This window comes from Somniosus microcephalus, unplaced genomic scaffold (assembly GCF_052327205.1).
Source record: "Somniosus microcephalus isolate GS21.2 unplaced genomic scaffold, FLI_Smic_1.0 unresolved_chr2, whole genome shotgun sequence".
NCBI lineage: Eukaryota > Metazoa > Chordata > Chondrichthyes > Squaliformes > Somniosidae > Somniosus > Somniosus microcephalus.
In genome coordinates, this window is record NW_028225180.1 from 31,333,894 (window position 1) to 31,350,523 (window position 16,630).

General features: G+C 44.6%; 1 pseudogene; it reads left to right on the forward strand.

The window, feature by feature from the left end:
- The first annotated feature begins 14,467 nt into the window (after positions 1-14,467).
- LOC147092417 (beta-1,3-galactosyltransferase 5-like) lies at positions 14,468-15,193 on the forward strand (annotated as a pseudogene).
- Positions 15,194-16,630: the final 1,437 nt, after the last annotated feature.

Consider the following 16,630-nt stretch of genomic DNA (forward strand, 5'->3'; position numbering starts at 1 on the left):
ATTGACCTGGTTATGAAATTGGCTGAGCGACAGGAGACAGGCAGTAAAGATAATGGGTAGTGTTGTATCCATGTGTTAATAGAGACACTGAAGGCAGGAGTTGGTTTCACAGGTGTTTACTGAACAAAGTCTGGAGGTGAACTAACTGATACAACACAATATACAGGCTTATATAGCCCGAGTGGCCATTACCGGCATTACAGTACACAGGGGGCTCTTAAAGGCACATACACTACAATTCCTCCCCTTTTAGCCAACCAGTACATCATATTTTAAGTAATCATTAATTACATGTTACAAGAACAATAATCTACACATTGCTGCAGTTAATCAATTATAAGCCAGTCTCTCTGGAGGCTTCCTGACTCGGTCCGGATAACACCTCGGTGGTGTAGTAGTTTCTGGTGGTGTAGTAGGTTCTTTTGGCAAGGCTGATTCGGCTTGAATGCCAGTGTCGGGTTCATCTGGTTCCAGTATCACCGGATCAGAGGTAGATACTATGGGTATGTCTACTTCATCATTAGGCATATAGAGTTGTGGTGTAGGTTGTCCCTTTTCGGATGACTCTATGATCTGGTCAGCATGGTGCCTTATTATGCTTTCTCCAATGTCCACAGTATACATCAGCAGTCCTAGTCGTGTGCAAATTGTCCCAGGATGCCATTTCTCGGTACGGTAGTCCCGGGCCAAAACTTGTTGACCTATCTGGAAGGTTCTAGTTGGCCTTTCATTCATGCCTTGAAATTGCCGGTTCTCCACGTCCCTTCTGATGTTTGGCTTGATCAAATCCAGCCGGCATCTTAGGCTTCTATTGAAGAACATCATGGCGGGAGTTTGGTTTGTAACCATATGTGTTGCATTCCTGTATGCAAACAAGAAGTTATCTACCTTATGCTGAAGTTTTATGTCTTCATTACCCATGGCCTTTATGGCTTTCTTGAAGCTCTGGACAAACCTTTCAGCCAATCCATTGGTGGCGGGATGGTATGGGGCGGACGTGTATTGCTTAACCCCATTGTTTTTTATGAACTTCCTGAATTCTTCGGACACAAATTGCGGTCCATTATCAGAACAGATCTGTTCAGGCAGCCCACTCCTAGGAAATATGGTCCTTAATACTGTGATGGTTTTTTCCGTGGTAGTGGAGGACATCTTTATTACCTCCGGCCACTTGGAGTGTGCATCAACCGCGATTAAGAACATTGAGTCCATAAATGGACCAGCAAAGTCGATGTGTACCCTTTGCCATGGAGATGAGGGCCACTCCCATGGATGTAGAGGGGCTTGTGGTGGAGCGTTTTGGACCTTCTGGCATCCTAGGCAGCTCTTGGTCATTTCTTCGATGTCTCCATCGATACCTGGCCACCATACAAACGCCCTGACTAGATTCTTCATTTTTACTCCACCCAGATGCCCCTCGTGAAGCTCCTTTAGCAATTTATCCTGGAGTTTGGGTGGAATCACCACTCTGGATCCACACATCAAGGTTCCTCGGCACACTGACAGCTGTTCTCATCTTTGTGAGAATGCTGGCAACAGTGGTTCGCCATGTGCTGGCCAACCCTTCACTGTTAAATCGTAGACTCGTGAGAGAGTCGGGTCATTTCTCGTTTCCTTTTCAATGGCAGAATTTTTTACTGGTAGACATTCCACTATGGTAGAGTGGAACATCTCCACTGGGCCTACTGTAGGTGCCTCTTCTACCATTGGCAATGGTAGGCATGATAAACCATCAGCATTCCCATGCTGTTTTGATCCTTTGTATTCTATGTCATATTGATGTGCCCCTAGAAAAAGGGACCACCTCTGTAGCCTTTGCGTTGTCATAATGGGAACACCCTTTTTAGTGTTGAATATGGAGATGAGGGGTTGATGGTCAGTCAACAAGGTAAATTTTTGTCCATGTAGGTAATGGTTGAATTTCATCACTCCCCATACCAGGCTGAGTGCTTCCCTGTCGATCTGGGCATAGCTACGCTCAGCTGAGTTCCATGAGCGTGATGCAAAAGCTATCACCTGCTCCGAGCCATCAGGGAATATATGCGATAATACCCCTCCTACGCCATAAGGGGATGTATCGCACACCAGTCTGATGGGCAGTGATGGGTTGTAATGAGCCTAAACTTCCTTGGAAGTGATTAAATCTTTGCATTTATGGAAGGCACGTTTACAGGCTTCGCTCCATTTCCAAATTACTCCTGTTTGTAGCAGTTCATTAAGCGGGTGCAGAAGAGTTGATAAGTTCGGTAAAAATTTATGATAGTAATTTATCAATCCCAGGAACGACCTTAATTGTGAGACATTTTCAGGTGCTGGGGCTTTTATGACCGCTTCAATTTTTTCAGGTGACTTATGCAACCCTTCCTTGTTAATTATGTGGCCACAATATGATATTTGTTTCTGGAAAAATTCACACTTGGGGCGATTTGCTCGTAGGCCCCATTCTCTCAGCCTAGTGGGCACGTGCTCCAAATTGGCAAGGTGTTCATTGTCGTTTTCTCCTGTTACAACGATGTCGTCTAGGTAGCATTGAGTCCCCGGAATCCCTTGGAGGACTTGCTCCATAGCTCTTTGCCAGATATAGCTGGAGCTGATGCTACTCCGAAAACCAGTCGATTGTACTGGTACAGGCCTCTGTGTGTATTTATCGTGAGATACTTTTTAGAGGCCTCTTCAACCTCCATCTGTAGATATGCCTGTGCCAAGTCAATTTTAGTGAAACGTTTCCCTCCGGATAGTGAGGCGAAAATATCTTCTATCCTCGGAAGAGGATACTGTACCATGTGAAGGACCGGGTTTACAGTCACCTTGAAGTCTCCACAGATGCGAATTTTTCTCTGTTCTTCAGATTTATCATTATTCAACGTTTTCTTCATGACCGGGACGATGGGTGTTGCCCACTCGCTCCAATCTATCTTGGATAATACACCTGCCTTTACCAAATTCTCCAGCTCTGCCTAGACTGCAGGACGAATTGTGTATGGCACCGGCCTTGCCTTAAAAAACTTGGGGATTGCCGCATCTTCCACATTTATTGAGGCGGTGATGCCTTTCAAGGTTCCTAGTTTCTCTTGAAACACTTCCTTGGCGTTGGCCAAGATGTCTTTTAATCGTTCAGGTATGACGTCATCATCATTTTTTTTCTTACTTGGCACCGTCAGTGCCTGAATGGAGTGCCAGTCTAAACGTATCTTCCTGATCCATTCACATCCCAACAGCGGTGGACCACCATCTTGTAGAATGTATAAATACAACTTCTGTATTTCCTTGCCGTTGTATACAACAGGCACACTTATTTTTCCTTTGGGGTGTACTTTCTGCCCCGTATATGTTTTCAAGATAATGGATGTGTCTTTTCAAGGTATATGTGGAAATAGCCGCTCATAATCCCGTCGACTTATGACGGTCAGAGCTGATCCTGTAGCTAGCTCCATTTTAACTGGGGACCCTGCTATCCTGAGGGTAACCCAAATGATCTGGTAATCTTCTTTGGCAATTACATTATGTAATTTGAGACAGCTTAGTCTCTTGTTTCCGGAGTCGCTATCACTCTTCTGGTCTTCAGTGCTACTGTCCGTCATCATTTGTACCTTTCCGTACTTTCCCTTATTGATTTTTTTCCTGTCCGTGGATTTTTTTTGTCCAGATCGGCATACACGTGCAATGTGTCCAATCTTTCCGCATTGCCTGCAAGATTTGTCCTTGAACCAGCAGTCCCTCTGGTCATGGGTGGATCTGCCACAGCGATAACATCTCTCGAAACCCTGTGTCATTTCATGGGTGCCGCAGTCCTGTGTCTTTTGCTGTATCTCTGCAGCTCCTCTTGCGGCTGCTTCGTATGATACAGCCATACTGAAAGCCTTGTCCAGTGCCAAATCTTTCTCAGAAAGCAGCCTCTTCTGTGTTCCTTCACTTAGGAGACCGCAGACGAATTTGTCTCGAAGGGAATCTGCCAGTCCTGCCCCGAATTGGCAGTGCTTTGATAGCTTTCTTAATTCGGTGAGGTAATCAGCGTTACTTTCATTCTTGTGCTGATTCCTCTTGAAGAATTTGAATCGTTCCACTATCAGCAGCGGTGTTGGGTTTAAGTGCTCCTGTAGGGTATCAACAATGTCCTTAAAATTCTTGTCCTTTGGTTTGGCTGGAGTGATTAAGTTTCATAACAGCCCGTATGTTTTTGCGCCCATTTGATTTAGGAGTACTGACGCCTTTTCATCATTTGCTATTCCATTTGCTCTGCAATATACTTCCACACTTTTCACATATGTGATCCAATGCTCTATATCATTATTGAAAGCATCAATATTGCCAGCCTTAGGTGTCCTGGAAAAAAAATGGCGCTTCCCGCGCTTTCCCGCCGCTGCTGCTGCTGACAACGCTGTTTTCCGCGTTTTTTTTATTTACAGGTGGAGACTCGTTCCCGCCGGACACTCTGGGACTTTTCTCCCCCTCTGCTAGGTCCGAACTCCGACCTGCTTTGCAGCGCCGGCCATCTCCCGAGTGCTCCCCCCCTCTGTTTGTGTTTGCCTCCGCCTTCGCTGCTTGGCCTCGCTGCAGAGCCAGCTGATGGAGACCCAGCCCGCTGCCCAGGAAGGATTATTGCAGTACCTGCCATCAGCTCGGCTAGCTGGTGAAACCACAGTTTTTTTTTTTCTTGCTTTTCTTCGACTTTGGACTTCTGAGGAATCGATGTCCTTGAGATGCTGCTGAATTGCAGGTAAGTCCGTTTCCAATTCGTCGCCACTTTTGTATCCGTGTGTTAATAGAGACACTGAAGGCAGGAGTTGGTTTCACAGGTGTTTACTGAACAAAGTCTGGAGGTGAACTAACTGATACAACACAATATACAGGCTTATATAGCCCGAGTGGCCATTACCGGCATTACAGTACACAGGGGGCTCTTAAAGGCACATACACTACACTAGGTATTCAGATTTGCAGGATGTGACAAGTGGTGTCCCGCAGGGATCTGTTTTGGGCCCTCAACTATTCACAGAAATTATTAACGATTTAGATGATGGCATAGAAAGTCATATGTCCATATTTTCAATTGACACAAAGATAGTTGCTAATGTAGGCAGTGTAGATGAAAACAGTAAAATGACAAAGGGATATCGATAGATGAAGTGAATGGGCAACATTTTGGCAAATATATTTCAATGTAGGCAAATGTGAGGTCATCCACTTTGGAACTAAAAATGATAGACAGGGTACTTTCCAAATGGTGAAAGCTAAAAGCAGTGGAGGTCAAAGAGACTTGGGTGTCCTGGTACATGGATCATTAAAATATCATGAACATGTACAGAAATTAATCAGAAAGGCTAATGGAAAGCTAATCTTTATATCCAGATGATCAAAATACAAGGTGGTGAAGTTATGCTGCTGCTATACAAAACCCTGGTTAGACTACACCCAGAGAACTGTGAGCTGTTCTGGGCACCAAACCTTAGGAAATATATATTGGCCTTGGAGGGAGTGCAGAGTAGGTTTACCAGAATTATACCCGGACTTCAATATTTAAGTTACAAGGCGAGATTACACAAATTGCGGTTATAATCCCTAGAAGGTAGATGGTTAAGAGTTCATCTCATCGAAGTGTTCAATATATTAAGGGGACCAGATAGGGTAGATAGAGAGAAAGTACTTCCACTGGTTGGGGATTCTGGGACTAGTGTTGGCATAGTCAAACAATTAGGGCCAGAACTTTCAGGGGTGAAATTAGAAACACTTCTACACACAAAGGGTGGTACAAGTTTGGAACTTTCTTCTGCAAATGGCAATTGATGCTACATCAATTGTTCATTTTAAATCGGAGATTGATAGCTTTTTTCTTAACCAATGGTATAAAGGGATATGGGCCAAAGGCAGGTATGTGGAGTTGGGTCGCAGATCAGCCATGATTTCATTCAATGGCGGTACAGACCCGAGCAGCACAATGGCCACCTACTGTTCGTACATTCCTGTGTTCCGAATAGAAACATAGAAATATAGAAGATAGGAGCAGGAGTAGACCATTTGGCCCCTCGAGCCTGCTCCACCATTTGATGAGATCATGGTTAATCATCCAAACTCAGGACCCTGTCACTGCTTTCTCCCCATATCCCTTGATCCCTTCAGCCTTAAGAAATTCTAACTCCTTCTTGACTATATTTAATGAATTGGCCTCAACTGCCTTCTGTGGTAGAGAATTCCACAGGTTCACCACTCTCTGGGTCAAAAAATTCCTCCTTGGCTCTGTCCTAAATGGCTTACCCCTTATCTTTAGACTGGGACCCCTGGTTTGGGACTCACCGACCATCGGGAACATCCTTCCTGCATCTAGTCAGTCTAGTCCCGATAGAATTTTCTAGGTTTCCATGAGATCCCCTCTCATTCTTCTGAACTCCAGTGAATAAAAGCCCAATCGATCCAATCTCTTTTCATACATCATTCCTGCCATCCCATGTATCAGTCTGGTGAATCTTCGCTGCACTCCCTCCATGGCAAGGACAACCTTCCTCAGATAAGGCGACCAAAACTGCACAAATACTCAAGGTGTGGTCTCAGTAACGCGCTGTACAACTGTAGCAAGACATCCTTGCTGCTGTACTCAAATCTTCTTGCTATGAAGGCCAACATACTATTTGCCTTCTTAAAAGCCTGCTGCACCTGTATGCTTACCTTCAGCGACTAGTGCAAAAGGGCACCCAGGTCTCGATGCGCTTCCCCTTCTCACAATCTATTGCCGTTCAGATAATAATCTCTCTTCCTGTTTTTGCCACCAAAGTGGATAACCTCGCATTTTTCCACGTTATACTGCATCTGCCATGCATCTGCCCAATCACCCAACCTATCCAAATCATACAGGAGTTTGTCAGCATTCTCCTCACAGCACACACGCCCACCCAGCTTTGTGTCGTCGGCAAACGTGGAGATACGACATCCAATTCCCTTGTCTAATTCATTAATATATATTGTGATAGCTGGGGGCCTAGCACCGATACTTGCGGTACCCCACTAGTCACTGCCTGCCACTCGGAGAAAGACCCATTTATTCCAAGTCTTTGCTTCCTGTCTGCCAACCAGTTCTCTATCCAAGTCAGTACCCTACCCCCAATCCCATCTTCTTTAACTTTACACGCTAATCTCGTATGCGGGACCTTATCGAAAGCATTCTTAAATCAAAATATACCACATCCACTAGTTCTCCCTTATCTATTCTACCATTTACATCCTCAAAAAATTCCAGTAGATTAGTCAAGCACAATTTATCTTTTGTAAATCTATGCTGACGTTGTGTGATCCTGTCACTGTTTTCCAAGTGCTCTGCTATAACATCCTTTATAATGGACTCTAGCATTTTCCCCACTACCGATGTCAGGCTTACTGGTCTATAACTTCCCGTTTTCTCTCTATCACCTTTTTTGAAAAGTCGGGTTACATTTGCTACCCTCCAATCCATGGGAACAGTTTCAGAGTCTATAGAATTTTGCAAGATGACCAGCAATGCATCTACTATTTCTATGGCCACTTCCTTAAGTACCCTCGGATGTCGATGATCAGGCCCTGTGGAAGTATCGGCCTTCACTTCCGCCAATTTCCCTAACACCATTTCCCTACAAATACTGATTTCATTCAGTTCCTCCCACTCATTAGACCCTATGTTCCCCGACATTTCTGGCAGGTTATTTGTGTCCCCCTTTGTGAAGACAGAACCTTCTTATGTATTTAATTGGTCTGGCATTTCTTTGTTCCCCATTATAAATTCCCCTGATTCTGACTGCAATGGACCTAAGCTTGACTTCACCAATCGTTTTCTCTTCACATATCTATAGAAGCTTTTACAGTCAGTTTTTATGTGCCCTGAATGCTTACTCTCATATTCTATTTCCCCCTCTTAATTAATCCCTTTGTCCTCCTTTGCCAAATCCTAAACTGCTCCCAATCCTCAGGTTTGTTGCATTTTCTGGCCAATTTATTTATCCTCTCCTTGGATCTTATGCTATTCCTAATTTCCTTTGTTAGCCACGGTTGATTCACGTTTGTGTTTTATTTTTATGCCAAACGGGGATGAACAAATTATGTAGTTCATCCATGCGAACTTTAAATGTTTGTCATTGCCTATACACCGTCAGCCCTTTAAGTAACGTTCCCCAATCAATCCTAGCCAACTCGTGCCTCATACCATCGTAGTTTCCTTTATTTAAATTCAAGAACCTGGTCTCTGAGTCAACTACTTCACTTTCCATTTTAATGAAGAATTCTATCATATTATGATCGCTCCACCCCAAGGGGCCTCGCACAATAAGATTGTTAATTAATCATTTCTCATTGCATAATACTCAGTCTAAGATGGCCTGTTCTCCAGTTGGTTTCTCGACATATTGGTCGAGGAAACCATCCCGTATACACTCTATGAATTCTGCCTCCACAGAATTGTTACAAATTTGGTTAGCCCAATCTATATGTAAATTAATGTCACCCATGATAACTGCTGTGCCCTTAATGCATGCATCTTTAATTTGCCATCCCCAACCTTAGCTTTACTGTTTGGGCATCTGTATACAGCTCACACTAACATTTTCTGCCCCTTGGTATTTCTCAGCTCGACCCATAGAGATTCCACATCATCAGAGCTTATATCCTTCCTTACTATTGTGTTAATCTCCTCTTTAACCAGCAATGCTACACCACCTCCTTTTCCTTTTAGCCTATCTTTCCTGAATATTAAATATCCCTGGATGTTGAATTCACAGCCTTGGTCACACTGGAGACATGTCTCCGTAATCTCAACTATATCACATCCGTTTACATCTATTTGTGCAGCTAATACATCCACCTCATTATGAATGCTCCTCGCTTTATTTCTTAACCCTCTCAGTCCTTTTAGAATTATTATTCACTGTGGCCCTGTTTGATTTACACCCTTAATTTCTCTGCCTGCCACTTTGCGTTTGTCCTTCCTGTCTGTTGCTTCTATCCTCGCTTCCCTTTCCTCTATCTCCCTGCACATGTTCCCAAACCCCTGCCATTTTAGTTTAAACCCTTCCCAACAGTACTAGCAAACACTCCTAGGACATTGGTCCCAGTCCTGCCCAGGTGTAAACCGTCCAGTTTGTACTGGTCCCACGTCCCCCAGAACCGGTTCCTTTATCCCAGGAATTTGAATCCCTCCCCTTTGCACCATTCCTCTACCCACCTATTCACCTGAAATATCCTTCTATTTCTACTCTGACTGGCATATGGCACTGGTAGGAATCCAGAGATTACTACCTGAGGGCCTATTTTTTAAATTTTCCTCCTAACTCGCTATATTCAGCTTTTAGGACCACATGTCAGGTTTTACCTATATCGCTGGCATCTATATGCACCACGACAAATGGCTGTTCACCCTGCCCCTCCAGAATGCCCTGAAGCTGCTCTGAGACATCCTTGACCCTTGCACCAGGGTGGCAACATACCATCCTGGAGTCTCATTTGCGGCCGCAGAAAAGCCTATCTGTTGCCATTACAATAGAATCCCCTATCACTGTAGCTGTCCCTTTATTTTTCCTCCCGTCCTGTGCAGCAGAACCACCCACGGTGCCAGGAATTTGGCTGCTGCTGCCTTCCCCCGATAAGACATCTCCCTCAACAATATCTGAACGGGTATATCTGTTTGTGAGGGGGATGGCCACAGGGGACCCCTGCGCTACCTGCCCGCGCCTACTACACTGCCTGCCAGTCACCCATTCCCTTACTGCCTGTGCAGCCTTTACCTGCGGTGTGAACAACTGATTAAATGTGATATCCACGACGTCCTCAGCATCGCGAATGCTCCAGTATGTATCCATTCGCAGCTCCAGTGCCGCAATGTGGTCTGCTGGTAGCTGCAGCTGGATACACTTCCCGCACACATGGTCGTCAGGGACACAGGAAGTGTCCCTGATTTCCCACAGTGCAGGAGGAGCATGCCACTGGGCCGAGCTGTGCTGCCATGAATTAGCCTTCAATTAATTTAATTAAATTAAATCAAATCAATACCACCAATTACACTACAAATAAATGATATATTTAAGGGCCCTTGGTTACTAGCACTCCCCAATACACAACATAGACTTCAGAAACTTTAACCACAATAAATAAAACCGTTTAAACTTTATAAGCTATTAAACTTAACAGTCAAACTACAGAGTAGTATAAATACTCACCTGGCCATACTCACACAATCAGCTGCTTCCTCTTGCATGCATCAAGTTTTGAATCGTGGTGTGGCTCTGGAACGCCACTGCCAGTCTGTGAGATTGACCTGCCTTTGAGAAAAGCCCGCAAAAGTGAGCTTAAATACCAGCACTCTCCTGCTGCTCCCGACACCGGCCTCTTCCTACAGGGTGAAAAGCTATGAAAAATAATGGCGAAGCAAGGGAACTCCTCCTTCCACTCCTCACCTAACTCCATCTCAACCAACTCGCAGCACTCTGTTGAAACCGCACTCAGTTCAAAATTGCACTTCAAAGCCTGCTTTATAGGCCCTGAAACAAGGGAGCCTTGCTGGGCACAGCTGCAGGAGAACTAATTTTATCTAGTTTCCCTAATTAACTGCCTTCAGTTGCTCTAAATTCTAGGCCTAGTATATCCCTTTATAACCGTGCTTAAAGCTGGGAAATTTAGATATTATACAGTAGACAGTAACAGTAAATGTGAAACGAACAGAAGTTTGATTTTAGCAACTCCCTGACTCACCCAACTCGCAGCACTCTGTTGAAACCGCACTCATAGAGCCAGAGTGGACACAGTTGCGAGGGAAAGTCGCCCTGTGCTAGCAAATCTATCTCTTTGAAAGTAAGGTACATTCCAACAAGAATGAAGCATAAGGGAACCAAAGCAAGGGCTCCTTGGTTTACGAGAGAGATAGAGAAGATGAAACAACAAAGAGGGTGTATGATGCATGTCAGGTGAATTCTTCAAGGGAGAACCTGACTAAATACAATAAGTTGAGAGGGGAAGTGAAGATGAAAGTAAGATTGGCAAAGAGAGAATATGAGAGTAGAATGGCCGTTCGAGTGGGTAAGTCGCCTGGTCCGGATGGCTGGCATCCCAGATTGCTAAGACAAGTAGGGTTTGAGATAGTGGAAGGGCTTGCCATAATCTTCCAATCTTCCTTAGATACGGGTGAGGTGCCAAAGGACTGGAACGTGGCAAGCATGACACACTTGTTCAAGAAAGGGTGCAAGGACAATCCACGTAACTGCAGGCCAGTCAGTTTAACATCAGTGGTGGGTCAGGTTTTAGAAACTATAATCAGGGAAAAGGTTAACAGGCACTTGTAGAGGTTAAAGTTAACTAAGAAGAGCCAGCACGGATTTATAAAAGTCCGATCATGTTTGATTAATTTAATTGAAATTTTTGATGAAATAACAGAGAGTGTTGATGAAGGGAATGCAGTGGACGTTGTCTATATGGATTTGAAGACCACGTTTGACAAGGTACCACATAAAAGGCTCTTTTTCAAAATTGGGCCGCATTGAATAGGAGGGTCAGTGTCAGCTTGCATAAGAAACTGGCTTAAGGACAGAAAAGAGCGAGTCGTTGTAAATGGTCGTTCTTCAAACTGGAGCATGGTAGACAGTGGGCCTCCCTAAGTGTTAATGCTGGAGCCACTGTTTTTACGACTTGATATTGGAATACAGATTCAAATTTTAAAGTTTGCCAATGATACCAAACTTAGAGGTTTGGCAAACAGTGAGGAGCATACCAATCTACATCTACAGAACATAGATAGGCTAGAATAACGGGAAGACAAGTGGCAGCTGGAATTTAATACAGAGAAGGATGAGATGATGCATTTTGGCAGAAGGATAGGGAGAGGCAAGATAGACTTAATGGCGCAGTTCTAAAGAGTGTGCAAGGACAGAGGGAGCTGGGTTTCATGAGCACAGATCTTTGAACGTGGCAAGAATTATTGAGAGATTAGTTTTCAAAGCATATGGGATCTTGGGCTTCATAAATAGAGGATTAGAGCACAAATGCAGGGAAGTTATGCTGGACCTTTATAAACCTCTAGTTAGGCCACAACTAGACTATTGCGTCAAGTTATGGTCACCACAGTTAGGAAGGATGCAAAGGTCCTTGAGCTGGTTCAGAGGAGATTGACCAGAATGGTTCCAGGGATGAGGGTTTTTAGCCAGAAGGTTAGGTTGCAGCAGCTGGGGTTGTTCTTCTTGGAGAAAACGAGGTTGAGGGGGGATTTGATAGATGTGGACAAGATAATGACGGGTTTGGATAAGGTAGACAGAGAAAGGCCATTCTCATTAGCTGATGGTATAAGGGCTAGGGGATACAGATTTAAGGTTTTGGATAAGAGATACAGGGGGGATGTGAGGAAGAACATTTTTACACAGCGAGTGGTAATGACCAGGAACTCGCTGCCAATGTGGGTGGAGGAAACAGAGACGGTCAATGATTTCAAAAGGAAATCAGATGGGCACCAGATGAAATAAACTTTCAGCGCTACGGGGATAGACTGGGTGAACGGCACTGGCTGGATTGGTACACAGCGACATGGCATGGACTCGATGCACCGAAAGTCCTCCTTCCATGCTGTAATAACTCCATGACTCTATGACTCTATGACTTAGAGTACAAAAGCCAAGAATTAAACCTTTATAAAACCCCAGTCGGCCCCAGCTGCAGCACTGTGTCCAATTTTGGGAACCACGCTTCAGGAAGGACGTGAAGACTTAGTAGAGCGCGTAGAAGAGATTTACCAGAACGGCTCCAGGAATGAGATATATACAGTTAAGTTGATAGACTTTAGATTCTGGGTTTGTTCTCCTTAGCGCAGAGAAGGACAAGAGGATATTTGATACATGTGCTTATATCATGAAGGGTTTATGTAGAGTAAATAAAGAGAAACTCTTTACAATGGCTGAATGATCGATAACGAGAGGGCACAGATTTAAGGTGCTTGGCAAAGGAACCAGAATCGACTTGAGGGAAAACCTTTTTTCACAAGTGGTTAGCATTTGGAATGCTCAGCCTGAAAGAGGATGGATACAGATTCAATAGTAGCTTTCAAAAGGGTACAGAAAATATAGCTGGAGAAGAAAAAAATCCTGAGATATGGGGGAAGAGCAGAGAAATGTGACTAACTGGATAGCTCTTCGAAAGATCCAGCACAGACCCAATGGGCCGAATGGTCTCCTTATGTGCTGTACTATTCTATGAATCTATGATCCTTTAATTGGAACGAAATTGGCTTTGATAACGCACTGCCCAAGTGACAACCCATGTTAGAATATTTCCTAAATTGTTTCATCGAAACAGTAATCATCATTATAAGAATGGTATCGGCTTCCTACTAGGTACATAGGACCAAGAGTAGGACATTTGGCCCATCAAACCTGTTGCATCATTCAATGAGATCATGGTTGATCTGGAACCTAACTCCAGACACTCACATTTGCCCCATATAATATAATCTATCAATTCCTGATTTAAAATTAACATTAACATTTCCTCGATTGCCGATATGTCCTTTCTAAGGTGTGGTGCCCAGAACTGCTCATATTACTCCAGGTATGGTCTAACGAGGGCTAAGTATTGATGTAGCATAACATCTTCCCCCTTGTATTCTAGTCTTCTACATATAATGGTCAGCATTGCATTAGCCTTTTTAATTCGTTTCTGTACTTGCCCATGGAATTTTAACGATCTATATACATGGATCACCTAAATCTCTTTGGACGTCCATTGTTTCTAGCTTTAGATCTCCCCTCTTTCTAGTTTTGGATCTCCAATGTTTCTAGCTTTGAACCTCCAGTGATTGTAGATTTGGACCTCCACTCTTTCTAGATTTAGACCTGTACTGTTTCTAGCGTGTGATCTCAACTGTTTCTAGCTTTGGGCTTCCTCTGTTTCTAGCTTTGGATCACCACTTTTTCGACCATCAAAACATTATTCTTTTTACCATATTTGTAAATCACTGCTAACAAGATGAATACCCATTCAGACCCTCCTGTGATCTTCGACTTTTATTATGTTAGTCGCAACTTCAACTTAGTACATTAAGCCAGTTATTGGGTTTTAAAGTCAGGGACAGAGGAACACCAGCCCAACAAGTTAAGAACTGCTATGATGATTCGGCATTAACGAGTAAATGGAGATCAGATACAGATCAAACATGATCCAATTGAATGGCAGAACATGTTCGATGGGGTGAATGGCCTTCTCCTATTCGTATGTTACAAATCAAGTCAAATAATCTTAAATTGGAAAGTGTTTCCCCTTGCATTACCCGGATACCACCAAAATCAACGTGTGTATTTTGTTTTACAGTTGATTCAAAACATGAAGATATTTTCTGTTGCAATATGTGGTTTCAAATTTCTTCCAAAAAATGTTTATTTTTTTTGTGATCCTTTTGGTGACACTTGGTATATTTGGATATTTCTGCCGCAACATTCCTGACCCTTGTCTTTACACAGAATTAAATGACACTTCCTATTTAATGCGACCCGATAGGAGATGTGATATCAGTCCCCCATTTCTGGTCCTTCGTCGTTACCAGTGCCCAGGACTAGTTCAAAGCTCGCTCCGTCATTTGCCAGACCTGGGGGAGAGAGCAGACAACACAGGGCAAGAGGGTCATGACCTATTTCCTATTTCCTGCTCGGGTACAGCCGGGAGCATCAGGAGCATCTGCTAGAGGAAGGTTTGCTGCACAAAACATCGTACAGACAGAGCTCAGCGACACTTATTACAACCTGAACACTAAGGTGCTGATGGGACTGGAATGGGTGAGCCGATTTTGTCCGTCTGCCTCCTTTGTGATGAAAACCGATTCAGACATGTTTGTCAATGTTGATTATTTAAGAGATCTCTTGTTGCGAACCAGTCACAGGCACATCTACACCTGCCACATACAGAGAAATCAAGACCCGTCAGGGACAAATCCAGTAAATGGTACATGAGTGAACAGGAATACCCTCTGGAAATGTATCCGCCATATTGCTCCGGCACTGGGTATGTGCTCTCGACTGATGTCGCCTGCCGAGTTTGGAACGTTGTGAATACCGTCCCGAAATTGAAACTCGAGCACATTTTTGTCGGTCTCTGTCTGGCTAAGTTGAAGATAGCGCCGGTGGAACTCCACTTGCGGCAAACTTTCCACATTTCAAAGGTGCCAATTTCTGTTTGTGACTTTTGTAAATTTGTGACCTCTCATGGGGTGTAACCCTCCAACTGCTGATCTACTGGAAGACACTGACAGATGTGGAAACTGAGGACTGCCCTGGAGATACGTGATGGAGGCCACCTTTTCATTTGCCCCTCCAAATGCCACATGCTCCAGTCCATTTCTTGAGGGGCATCACTGCATGCTGTCTGAACCCATCACTGCTGCTGCTGGGGTGCAGGCAGAATACTCACTGCCCCTCCAAAATAAGCTGTGTCAAATGCATGAAGGTGTTTCTCGGAGATTCGACAAGGTGTTACCATTATCTACCCTTTATTGGCATTTGTAGATCTCCATTGATTCGCTACATTCTGCTCACTTTTAGGAAGGTTATCTCTAGTATAGACTTCCATGCTGTAATTACACGCTCCTTCCAGTTGTGGTGCTGACGAGCCTCAGTTTGACGTCTCCCACTTCCTCCGCCTGTACCACAGAGAAGCCAAATCCACATCTCCGCTTCCCAAGTTGCAATTTACCTCGATTTATGATGACAAATCTATATATATAAAAGGATCGATCTGTCTGTCTGTCTGGCTATGCACTCTACAGTTATAGAGCGTACCTACATGTGCGTTACATCAAAAGAAAGCTTACGATTCCGGAACGGTCATAAGCATATTTAAGTTTTGGCGAGACAAAAGTTGCGCCCACGGTATCCAAAAAACTTTCAAAATTCCGCTCATTATCCGCTCATTAGCATCGAGTGACGTCAAGGTCGACCAATCGTACAGTCGCGCGACCCGACGGTCGACCAATCGCTGCGTCGCGGGGGCGAGTTCATCGCACGTGCGGGCGGGCCCTCCTAGAGTCGAGTGACATGACGGTTGACCAATCGGTGCATGTGTGGGTGGGCCTTATCGTTCTGAACCGAGGTGAGTGGCCACCATCTTGATTCCTAACTGTTCACTTCTTTTTCCCACTTTCTGCGTGCTTCTTTTCAAATCTACATTTCCAGCAAAAAAAAAGTTGTTTTTAAAACACAAATTGTTTTTAAAAAAACGTTAATTAATTTGTAAATCTTTTCTTTAACCTCTATAATTTCCCTACCTTTCACCGTTTTTCCAGGTCACGAAGCCTGGGCCTCTGTTGCCCAGCCACGCCTGAGCTTGGCACCTCCCGTCGCGATCAACAAAAGGCCCGCGATCGCCGCCATCTTTGTGAAGGCTGGAGGGGCCGGGCCTGAGCTGAGTGTCACCACCGCCGCCATCTTAGTAAAGGCGGGCGGGGCGGGAGTCAGCGCGCGCGTCAACTTCCGCCCGGAGCGCGACTTGAGTCCGACCGGGCATCACGCGGATGGTTGCGCGGCGGCGTCTCTCTCTCTGGTCTTGAAGCTAGCTCAGGCGGGGGGTGGGGCTCGGGGGGGCGGAGCTCGTGGGGGCGGGGATCCGGCGAGCGCATGCGCGGGGCTAAGGGGGGCGGGGCTCATGAGAGCGCGAG